At 32.0% G+C, this 12,450-nt stretch overlaps 1 protein-coding gene across 1 annotated transcript in view; it reads left to right on the forward strand.

Annotated features, from left to right (window-relative positions):
- The window catches only part of EYS (eyes shut homolog), a 1,965,296-nt gene that overhangs the window by 928,958 nt on the left and 1,023,888 nt on the right, over positions 1-12,450 (forward strand). The gene's annotated exons all lie outside the window — the stretch shown is intronic.

Consider the following 12,450-nt stretch of genomic DNA (forward strand, 5'->3'; position numbering starts at 1 on the left):
AAAAACATTCATTTAAAAAATTGAACTTTATTAATACTGAATGAGTTATTCTAAGTAGGATGACTTTTCTAGTGGGAGAGTTTAAAATATTTTAACTGATACATATCAAGTGGCTATCTTAGTTTTAAAACATGCTCAGTCTTTAATGTTTTTAGTAAATAACAAAAGTATATTGAGATAAATTAAATATATCTGGATAATTCAGCCAAATACTTTTGGTGAATTTCTAGTCTCAGAAGCCTTTTACTGCTTGCTAGTTAGTTAGCTAGGTACATAGATACCTAGATACATACACAGATACATAATGTATACATACATCAAATCTCCTTACACATAGGAAATTGTCATGATTATTCCTACCAGGGAGCTCACTAAGGAGACATTAAAATTTAATTTCATATTAAATAATAGTTAAGATTGCTAAGAAATAGAAAAATGATAAAAATGTGAATGAAAATATAGCAATTAAAATGAATTTTATAAATTAGGATAATATAAAATCATATTTCTATTCTTATTTTCATTATCATGACAAGTTTTTAAACATCTTATAGCATTTATAAAGGATTTGCTCCAAATGATAAGAGAGTGTTATCTAGAAAGAGCCAAGGGTGTGAAGACAGAAAATAATTACTCTCAAAGCATAATTGCCTCACTATTTATGTGACTTAGAACAAGTCAGTTAATCTCTCTGAAGCTTAGTTTTCTCATTTATTAAATAGCATCTTATATATGCAACCTAATCAGACTGTGTCAAGGACTTCAAATGATAAATAAAAATAATTTATATAGAAAACTTTTATTCAACAACTAGTTAAAAGAAGTAGCATTTATTTCTACCTCTTTCACTTTGTTTAATTCCTCTTTCTAATCTGTTTTAAAATAATTAAAATGTAGTTATAAAATAATTAAAATAAAGATTATACTGAATGTATGCTTTGGTAGATAACCTTTCAATCTTTGATGTAATTCTAGTATTTTGATTTTAAAAAGAATTTTAATATTAAATATACACATAAAATTGAAACAAAGAACATTTCATGTATACATTTTTATAGAATGTTTAATTAATAAACAAAGAAAGAAATTTATAGGAAGAATTGTAACCTGGCTATGAAGCAACCTCAGCAGTTTTCTTTCTTAAGAAAATTGATATATATATAAAAATATATATTTTAGAAATATGTAAATAATTTGGCCTTAAGGCATTCTGTTCCTTTCATGGTCTGTATAGTGTATACTTTGAATGAGTTGTTAAAAATATATTTTTGAGTAAATAAAGTTTAGCAATTTCTCTTAGAATGATGTTTTTTTAATTTGTGTTTTAGTTAGCAGAGAGATTAACATACTTTCAAACTTCTATTCTTAAAAAGCATATTTTTAAATTATTTTTCATATTTAATACTCTGTATAAAAAATAACTATAAAAATTTAACAAATGCCAATTTGAAGGAAATATATCATTATTCAATCTCTTCAACTAATTACTAGTCCTAAAATTATAATTTTTTAAAGTGTTTTCTGAAAGTAATGACCTTCACCAAGTTAAGATGCATTTCCTGTACTTTCAAAGCTATAAAAATTAATGTAGAGTGATTTTAATAATAAAATAAATCATTACTAGGAAGATAACTTATACAGATGTTAGGAAATAAAAGAAAGTGAATTTTGAACTCTGCTGAGTAATTTATCATGCACAATGTGTGATTCTGTTGTACAGATTAATCTGACTTTTGCAGTTGTAGAAATTAAGTGTTCTAAATCTAGATCTTTTTCATCATTGTTTCCAAAAGTATACCTCATGTTTGCAGGGTGGTTTTCAAATACTTGCTATGCTTCATTGATAAATTCTGTTTCTATTGAAAGAAAAAAGTTCTTCCAGTGTTCATTTTGTTGTATTATTTAAGTGGAAAAGATAAGAATACATTTAATGTAAGGAATTACTTTGTATTATATTTTCCTGTTACTAATGCAACAGTTTCATAGGCTTACCTAATTATGTACCAGTACTAATATATAAGATTGGCCATAATCTAAAGTATTAAAGAAAGGAGAAAAGTTTTTAAAATAAAAAAAACAATAAATAAAATTCTTGCTATGTAAAAAATACCTAGCAAACTGTTTAGTTATGTTTTTCAGTATACTTAGATATTTTAATAATGAAGAAAAAATAATAGAGCTTTAAACATTTCCTTTTGTCTCTTACACTACTTTGGGTTTGTTGAAATGCTTTAAAAAGTTTTCAAAAAGTTCTACCCGTTCCACAAGAAAAAACACTGTCAAAATTTGATCTCTGCCTATTTGATTTGATAGAATTAAACTTTAATGTCACATTCTGCAGTCTAGGTTGCTAGTACTTTTTCATCAGAAACATAGGGAAGTAAAGAAAGAAAAAAAGTGTTCATACTTCTTATTGTCAGTGGGATTACTATATCTCCACAGGTCAAGGCATCCGGACATTTACAGCATACTTTAGTTCTTTAGCGGTACCATTTGTAGACCAGTTTATATAGCTGAGAACTTTTCTTGTCTTCTAACCAAGAATTTTTGTGTGTTTTTTTTTATCCATAAAGGTTTTCCAAGTCTTTCCCAAATATTTTTAAAGATTATTTTATAAATAATTTAAACTGAAATATAAGTATGCAAGTTTGTGCAAGAGCAGGTGTGTGTGAGTGTGTGTGTGTGTGTGTTTGTAACAGAACGAGAGAGAGAGAAAGAGAGAGAAGAATTATTAATATATCCCAGGTCATTAGAAAATCATTCATTTTTCTTGTTTATATATTCATTACATTTCATCAAAATAGCACAGATATGTACTGTGTTATATATGATCTACTCTACATAAATATTTTCTTAAAAATTTATTAACTCATCTATACATTTACTAGGTATTTACAACCTAGCATACACTAAAGGTATAGAAATAAATTAGATGCATACTTTAAATAGGTAAACACAGTTTATTAAGTAAATTTATAAACAAATGCAACTCAGTGTGTAATGAATGAAAGAATTATTTTAATTATATGTATACAGGATGGGGCAAAATAAGGTTTATACATGTATGCTGTAAATGAAACAGTTTATTCCTGTATTATTTTTATTAGTCAGTATATTATTTTCTATATAAACAACAACTGTAATCCTACTTTTTCCCCACCTTGTATATATCATTGGTTTGTTTGTAACAATTATATAATGCATAAGATATTATATCCCATAGTTTTCTCTCTTTTGAATATCCAAAAGTTGATGTAAATGGGTATTTATGGGTATTAAAAGAGCTCTCCTTTTTAAATTTTTTTAAGTTTGAAAGCCATCTGGCTTTTTGGCAACATAAAGAGAGAGTTTGCATATATGATTTTGAACATCTCATGGGTCTTTTCAGTGGTGGAATTTAACCAGTCTGCACCAGTTGGCAACACCGATACCTAGTTTTTTGTTGAGTTCAGCGAATTGGTTGTTAAAATGGCACTTGTAATCAGGGTCTTTCTAAAGTGGGCGCCTGGGCAGTCGCCCAATGTGGAAATCACAAATTTACATTCCTTTTTTATAACATTCATCTGTGCAACAGTATATTCTAAGTACCCATAGTAATGTTCATTCTGTCCATAGGTGAAAAAAATTTGATGGAACTGTGCTTGTAATATTTATCTGTTCATTTCATAGAACTCATTATACCTTTGATGAAATACTACATTTTAATTCCCTTGCATTTGTTACTTCAGTAAACAAACATATAATATAAAGAGATAAAGTGCCAAACAACCAGGGAGTGATAAGCTATCATTTGTTTCAGCTTTGTGTTATGCCCAAAACTCCCCCAAGATATAATAAGTGCAGTGGTGTTCCCTGAACAGTGAAACCAATAGGAAGCTAAGACACACAGTGAACCAATAGAAATATAGATAGCAAGGGCTATCTTATTACCTATTTTGGAAGTCGTGGAAATATTAAATGCATGAAATAAATTATCTTTTGGTATATCATTTTTTGTATTTACAATAGTCATTAGTGCAGAGAATCAGTTGTTAAATTACTTTATTCTCACCACTGGGTCTATTACTTGTTTAAGATTACATGAGGGATTCAAGGACTTACATCCACACACTATTCTTTAAACTCATTTAAAATATTCTTTCAATTATTTATACAAAGTAAACATATTTTTACTTATATTTTATAATTAATATGATTAATATTAATTATATGAATATAATCCTAAATTCAGAAAAATATGTAGGTACGTTTTATCTCTTTAAATTAGTCACCCGGGTAAAATGTGTTAATGTATAACAGCGGTTCTCAACCTGTGGGTCGCGACCCCAGCAGGGGTCGAACGACCAAAACACAGGGGCACAATATTAACCTGTTTTAGGAAAATAGCAGTACCTATAGATGGCCCTAGTCATTGTTTTTTTTTTCCTTTTCCAGTTAGGTTTATTTGTTTTATTTTGCTAATTTTCAAAGGCAAGTGATCTCACCCTAGTACTAAAAATTAATGTTACATCTAAAAATTAACTCTTCTGTCACATTTTAATATTGCTTATATTTAGGTAAGTCCTAACCCTGATTGTACATCTTTGATAGTGTTTTTTACAATAGGACCACTGACATGTACTTCATGTCTAAAAATATTCCCCAGTAAAAGTTTAATTTTATATAGTTTTATCTTTTAATATGTATCAATATATCAAAGAACCTAAATTATGTTCCAATTATTTGAATTATAAATGTTTAATTAAGTGCTGACAGAATAGCATGGCTTCCACACCCATTTCTGTTTTCTATCGCATTGTAGCCCAGTGGTAATACTTTCATCCTCAGAGGTTAATGGAAAATAATTTGGACAGGGTTAATAATGTATATTTAAACCTGGATCCAAGTGATACCCACTTGACATTATATCACATCAGGATAAATGAAAATTTCACTGTAATTTGGATATACAAAAGTGTGAGAAAATTAAGTCATTATAAGGCACAGGGGAGTACAAACAGGCTGAGCTCCAAAGAATGTGCATGATGGTGGTGAATAAATATCACAGTCATGTTGTGATCAGTGGGTGCAATTCAGCAGAAAATGCCATCATTCACATAAAATTACTGTTAATTCATTTTATTAGTTTTATAGTTCTGTGAATACTATATTAAAATTTTGCTCTGGTCATCTAGTTCTATAAAAGCTATGACTATAGAGATTTTTATATGTTTTATGTTTATTCTTATTTAAATGATTTTTAAAAAATAATTCAATATAACATGATGGAATATGATAAAGTGGTTTCTTTAAAATAGGTCTTAAGCTTGATAGACATTGATTTTAGTATTTGAATCATTAACTATAGTTGTTTGTTTACATTTACACAGATTTAAGACAATTGACAAAAAAAGACAAAAAATGTTTGTAGTTACTGCTAATAATTAACCCATCACCAATTCAAAGTTGCAGGTTTTCTGTTTCCTCTTTGGTCACACATTCTTGTCTGAACACCTGATTAAGTAATAGCTATAACATAACTCATTAAAATATTGCTTCATATAGTCGATTCTTATTCTGTCATAACGTTTCCTCTTAAAAATTTTATATTGAATTTTTTCATTTCACAAGAAGTGGAAAATAATGGCACACAGCACTTATATCCTTCCTGTAGAATCAATGGAGTGTACAAACAATAAATTTTAGGTCCTAACGAATGAAAACCTAATGAGTTATTTTATTATTATTTTAATAATATTTATTTACTAACCTAAAAGCTTTTGAACAGTATTTCTTTTTCTTGTAGAGTGACATTTAAAGGTTCCTACAGGAGTTGTAAAACTTATATACTTCTTTTGATCTTAGGCTAAATGGACTGTGTACATCGTATTTTTTGCATATTATGCAATATATTTTCAAATTCAAGAATATAAACGTATAATACATTTTTAGTATTTAAATGGTGATCTCCACTAAACATGGATTATGGATTATAAATTCAGTTAGTGTGATCATAAGACATGAAGAAGAAAAATATGGGTGAACCTAATTATCAACTAGCAATCTTTTAGAAATTTAGCAATCAGGCCCTGGCCAGTTTGCTCAGTGGTAGATCATTGGTCCAGGTTCAATTTCCGTGTGGAAGTCCCAGATTCAATTTCTGGTCAGGTCACACAGGAGAAGTGTCCATCTGCTTCTCCACCCTTCCCTTTCTCCTTCCTCTCTGTCTCTCTCTTCCCCTCCCGCAGCCAAGGCTACATTACATTAGAGCAAAGTTGGCCTGGGCACTGAGGATGGCTCCATGGCCTCTGCCTCAGGTGCTACAATGGCTCCGATCGCAACAAAGCAACGCCCCAAATGGGCAGAGCATCGCCCCCTAGTGGGCATGCCGGGTGGATCCCAGTTGGGCACATGTGGTAGTCTGTCTCTCTGCCTCCCTGCTTCTCACTTCAGAAAAACACTAAAAAAAAAAAAATCTAGCAATCAATTAGAAAATACCTATGATGGAAGAAAAATAGGCAATGCTATAATCCCAGAAAGCGCTCTTAAGTTTTTTGGGGGAGAAAATAATTTTTAGAGTGACTTTTTATTAAGATACAGTTGACATAAAATATTATATTGGTTTTAGATATACAATGTATTAATTCAACATTTATTATTTACAGTGAAGAAGACATAAAGAACATAATGAAAAAAATAAAAACATGTTTCTAGCATGTAAAAATGCATATAAAATATTGGCTATACATTTGCAAATAAAATAAAAATATAACTAAAAAGATATTTTCAAATTGTGTAACTATCACTTTTTTGCCATTTCTATTCTTCTATTTAAAAAGGCAGAAATGGATGCATTTTTTTAGAATATAAAAGGGAATGGTAAAAAAAAATGTTTCTGGATAATGTGCCAATTTTTTCTCCCTTGCCTTTCAAAGCAGTACCAGCAATTATATCTTTGAAATGATAACCCTTTTTATGAGTTAAACCTTACAGGATGATGAGAAACAGTTGAAAGTAAAATGTGAGTTATTCTTGTTTTCTTCATGTACATGTAACCCAGTGACAGTGAAATAGGATGGTTTTACTGGTATTTAAAACGTTTACTGAAGTATCTATTGCAATTTGTCTTGATATCATTGCCACACAGCTTTATTAGAAAATACCTCTATCTCTGGCCAGGTTGCTTAGATGGTTATAGTGTCATCTTCCATGCTAAGGTTACGGGTTTGATCCCCAGTCAGGGCACACACAAGAATCAACCAATGACAGAATGGAAACAACAAATCGATGTCTCTCTCTCTGTCTCTACCCTTCTTCTCTGCTAAAAGAAATGCCTCTATATATTGCTTTCCCATACATTTGTTTGACATCAAGTATAATGATTTGAAATTACTAAAATTATTGAATTGTAAAAATAATAATTATAAGAAATTATTATCTTCTTTCTAGTAGTTTTTCAGAAGATTGCTAGTTGATAATTACGTATACCCATATTTTTATTTTTCATGACTTATTAACAAACTAACTGTGAATTTATAATTCATGTTTAGTAGAGATCATCATTTAAATACTAAATTATTCTATGTTCATACTCTTGAATTTGAAAATATAGTTAAAGGCCATATTTCACTGTTTCTGCCATATCTTTACAATGTTTTATGTGGTTGTAAACATAAATCCTATACTCTTTTTTATTGTTTTTGTTTGAAAAACATTTAATGCAAAGTGAAAATATTCCCTTTAGTTTCTTCTAGAAGATTAAGTTTTTCTTTAAAAAAATATATCTAATGAGAAAATCGATGTGACAATAAATGATTCATTGACTGTTTTGTTTTGGGGTCAGGATTATTTAGTTGTAGCTTTTTCATTAAAAAAAGAAAGAAATCAAATGACAAGTTGCTAAAAAAATCTAACTATAACAAAGATTATTCATATTCTCCTAAATTTTGGCATTTATACTCTGTGTATTTGTTTTTCAAATACTTACTGAGCATTAGCTATGTGCCAAGTTGTGTGGCAGAAATTAAAATTGAGTACAGTAAAATATACAAGAAGCTTTAAAGAGCTTACAGTCTTGGAAGTGGAACACAGCAAGTGGTTGAGTAGAAAACAGAAATAAATACTGTGTGGTAAATGAGACTTTGAGCTAACTAGGAAGTACTATGAAGACATATTCTGTAATACAGAATCAGAAAAATATCTTGGTATGATTTACAGCTGAACTAAAATATAAAGAATATAAAGAAAGACATGATTTTTTTAGAGCAATTGGGAATAGGTAGTTCAATGTGAAAGAAATGTGTGACCACTGATAAAAATGCAAATAGCTTAATATTGAGGGAGCATATGAGTATATTGTGCGTGTGTGTGTCCCTGTGTTCATATACTTCTGTTTGTAAAGGCAAATAAATGACTTTTGCATGGGATATAAGTGCAAGGGTGGCAGACAGTCAGATTATCAAGTGCTTTGTGTGCATCACTAAGAACTTTAGGGATTATTCGTAGGAATTTGAGAGACTATTGAAAAGTTAGCAGAAAGAGTGTGATAATCATGTTTATATTTTAGAAAGATAATACATTAGTTTCAGGTGAAGAACAGTTGTGACAAGACTAGAAATGTAACTCAGTTCAAATATTATAGTGTCTTTAAATTATACAGTAGCATAGAGAATGGAGATGAGTGGGCTGATTGGAGACACATTCCTATAATTGAATTGAGGTAGGTACTGAATAACTGAATATGAGCTCTGCATGAGAGACTGACAATTGCAGTCATTTTTCAAAGTGTTTTATAGACATTTGGTTTTACTTAGTAGATTGAGTCTGTACCACTGCAAACTCCACAAACACCACTAGAATAACAATATAAGGAATTTTTAAAAAGACACAATTCCATAAAGCAAATAGACAAAAATGTCACAAAAGCAAAGATGTTTACTGAATGATGGAAGCTTCTATTTAGAAACATTTGGACACCTGGTAATGTTCCCCGTTACAAGCACTCAGTTATTCCTTTTAACCTTGTCTCACACAACATACCTACCTATGCAAACCTAAGCAGAATCCTGCAAATTTACTCTCTAGAAAGGTCAAACTGAAGTAATTTGGAATTGTGGACAGTAAGCAGCACGAAAGCTGTGTTCTAGACTGGGAAACAAGGGATGTCTACATATTGGGTGGTAAGGGCCAACCCCTCTTCTTCTTTAGTTGCTAGATCATAGGTACTCAGGGTACTCAGGCTCATCATTTCCAGGCTATAGATAGCATCAATCTTTCTTCCCTGGAGAAGCAGATATCAACTGTTGGAGATACTCATGAAATATCCATGTGTCTCCTTATTCACCTTCATCTATACCTGACCCTTAAAATTCTGCAATTGTTCAACAAACTTTTAATCTAAATTTAGTGCCTCAGGGTCAGTCAGAGAGGGATAGACATCTGGAGAAATATTCTAACATAAAGGAGTCAAACAAAGAAACATTAAAGAGGAACCCAGAGGAATTAGAGACAGTGCAAGAAGCAGGGAAAAAAGCTGCAAATATATAATTAATACCCTTAGAGAGACAGGCAACAGACTCATGCATTTAAAACAACCCCATAGCAGCATGCTGTAAAAAAGTAAATTCAAAGGACATTAAAAGAGCTTTGGAAACTGAAAAATTATAGAAGAAATTTAAAAAGAGAAAGTTTGAATGATAAAAGTTTCTCAAAAGCAAATCACCTCTCCAAACACACGTACACACCAATGTTAAATGAAAGGATAAGATGAGAACAATTAATACAAAATTTAGATGATCGCACATTTGATTCCTATTACTTTTTCAGAATGAGATAACAGGGAGGAAAAAAATAACGAGTAAAGTCCATTCATTTGTAGAGTGGAAAGGACTCAACAAGGGCCTGGAAAAAAGAATTAATTCATAAGATCATATTAAATTTTCAGAAAATTAGAAATTTAAAAAAAAATGGAAAAGGCTGTGGTATACTTACACAATGGAATACTACTCACTTCTTTGTGACAGCATGGATGGACCTAAAGATCATTATGCTAAGTAAAATAAGCCAGTCAGAGAAAAGTACTATATGATTTCATTCATATGTGGATTTTAATGAAAAAATAATAATCTAACAAACAAAATAGAAATGGACTCATAGATACAGAAACAGACTGACAAGTATTAGAGGGGTGGGGTTGGGGCTGGGTGAAACAAGTAAAGAGATTAAGCACAGAAAAAATAACGCATAGACAGACTACAGGATGGCCATTACAAAAGAGAAAGGGGGTGGTGGGAGGTAGAAGAAGGGAGGTAAAGGAAAAAATGGTGATGGAAGGAGACTTGGGTTGTAAATACAAAATACTGTACAAAGATGATAATTATACACCTGAAACTTATATCATTTTATAAACCATGTCATCCCAATAAGTTAAAATAATTTTTTTATTAACTGAGATGTGGGGAGGCAGAGTCAGACTCCCACATGCACCCTGACTGGGATCCATCCAGACTGCTGCTTCGTTGCTGGTCAATTAGCTATTTTAGCACCTGAGGCAAGACCATGGAGTGGTCCTCAACACCCGGGGCCAACTTTGCTTAAACCATTCAAGCCATGGCTGTGGGAGGGAAAGAGAGAGAGAGAGAGAAGTGGGGGATGAGCAGTGGAGAAATAGATGGTCGCCCTTTCTGTATGCCCTGACCTGGAATCAAACCCGAGACTTCCACATGCTGGGCCCATGCTCTACTGCAGAGCCAACCAGCCAGGGCCCTTATTATTTTTTTAAATAGAAAAATGGCCTTGATTTTTCAAGAAAGAAGAAAACAAGAATACCTCTAAAATGTTACTTAAAATAACATGGAAAGGATCAATAAAAATTCTAACTACAAAATTGGAAGTCAAAAGTCAAGGGAACAATGACTTTAAAATCTTAGGAAAAATGGTTTTCCAATTTTATACTATCTAAGCTGGCAATCATGTCTGATAATGAAACAAAGAACCCAAACTGTGATAGTGTGTGTGTGCTAGTATCTGAGAACATAGACAATAGAATGGTTTTTTAGTTAATCATCCACTTCCTAGCTGGCAATGAGGACCCTAACACTGGAAAATAGATAACCCTGGCATAAAACAGTGATCAAATTACCTAAATTTCACTAATGGTGAATTACAATGGTATATTTATTGAAGGAGGAAGTCACTAAATGGTCCAGAGTTGAAAAGCATGAAAGGCCTGACCAGGTCAGGGTGCAGAGGTTAGAATGTCGACCTGGGATGCTGAGGATACAGGTTTAAAACCTCGAGTCACTGGCTTGAACACAGGCTCATCCAGCTTGAGCTTGGGATAATAGACTTGAGGCCTAAGGTCGCTTACTTGAGCAAGAAGTCAGTAGCTCAGCTGGAGCCCCACAGTCAAGGCACCTATGAAAAAGCAATCAATGAACAACTAATGTGCCACAAGTATGAGTTGGTGCTTCTCATCACCCTTCCTGTCTGTCCCTGTCTCTCTCTTTCTCTCTTCTCTTCTCTTGCATAAAACAAACAAACAAACAAACAAACAAACATAACAACATGAGAGAATTAGTAATGTCAAGGGCAGTTGAGTTACATGCTACAGTCAAACTTTATTGGCCTCTAAAAAATGGATAACAAGCCTGATCTGTGTTGGCACAGAGGATAAAGCACCAACCAGAATGCTGCTATCACTGGTTCAAAACCCTGGGTTTGCCCGATCAAGGCATATACAAGAAGCAACTACTATGACTTGATGCTTCCCGGTCCTCACCTTGCCTTTCTTTCTCTCTATCCTCTCTCTAAAATAAATAAATAAAATCTTTTAAGAAAATATTGGGAACAAAAAGCTAAGTGTGATAACTAATCATTGAAAGCCAAGAGTGAAAATCAACAAACCTTATTGATAGCCTATTTAAAGGCTCTCTTTTCCTCACAGGGAGGTTAGAGAAAACTGGGAATCAGTCCAATCAGAGTAGCCCAGCTCCAGAGAATCTGAACTTCCAGCCCAGGCTCAGTCTGCTATGCAGAGGTCAGGGTCCTTGGGGAAGGGAAAATAAAATTTAAAAAAAAATTATGTTGACAAAAGCATTTAAAGTACTGAAGGAGGGTTCTTGCTCTATAGGTATGACATGTAGCAGATGTTCTGAGAATTTAGCCTGGAATAAGTTATACAATTAGTAGCAGTAAGTAAAGTTCAGCTACGGTGATCTGGTAGGGACCCAAGTGTTGATGACTAATAGGAAAAGAGTGAACAACATGCTAGAAAGTTAAACCAGTAAAAAATTCCAAAGTCCCAAGGTAAAATCTCAGTCCAGCCAAGATAAAACATCTGAAGTAGCAAGATGTGCTCATTGAAAAAGCCTGATTAGTTTGTGCCTGACTTTCCCAAACACTCTTATTATTTTTTGGGCCTGTGTGTGTGTTTTTTGTTTGTTTTTTTTGTTTTTTTTGTTTTTTTTTTTT

This window comes from Saccopteryx leptura, chromosome 1, assembly GCF_036850995.1.
Source record: "Saccopteryx leptura isolate mSacLep1 chromosome 1, mSacLep1_pri_phased_curated, whole genome shotgun sequence".
NCBI classification, from domain to species: domain Eukaryota; kingdom Metazoa; phylum Chordata; class Mammalia; order Chiroptera; family Emballonuridae; genus Saccopteryx; species Saccopteryx leptura.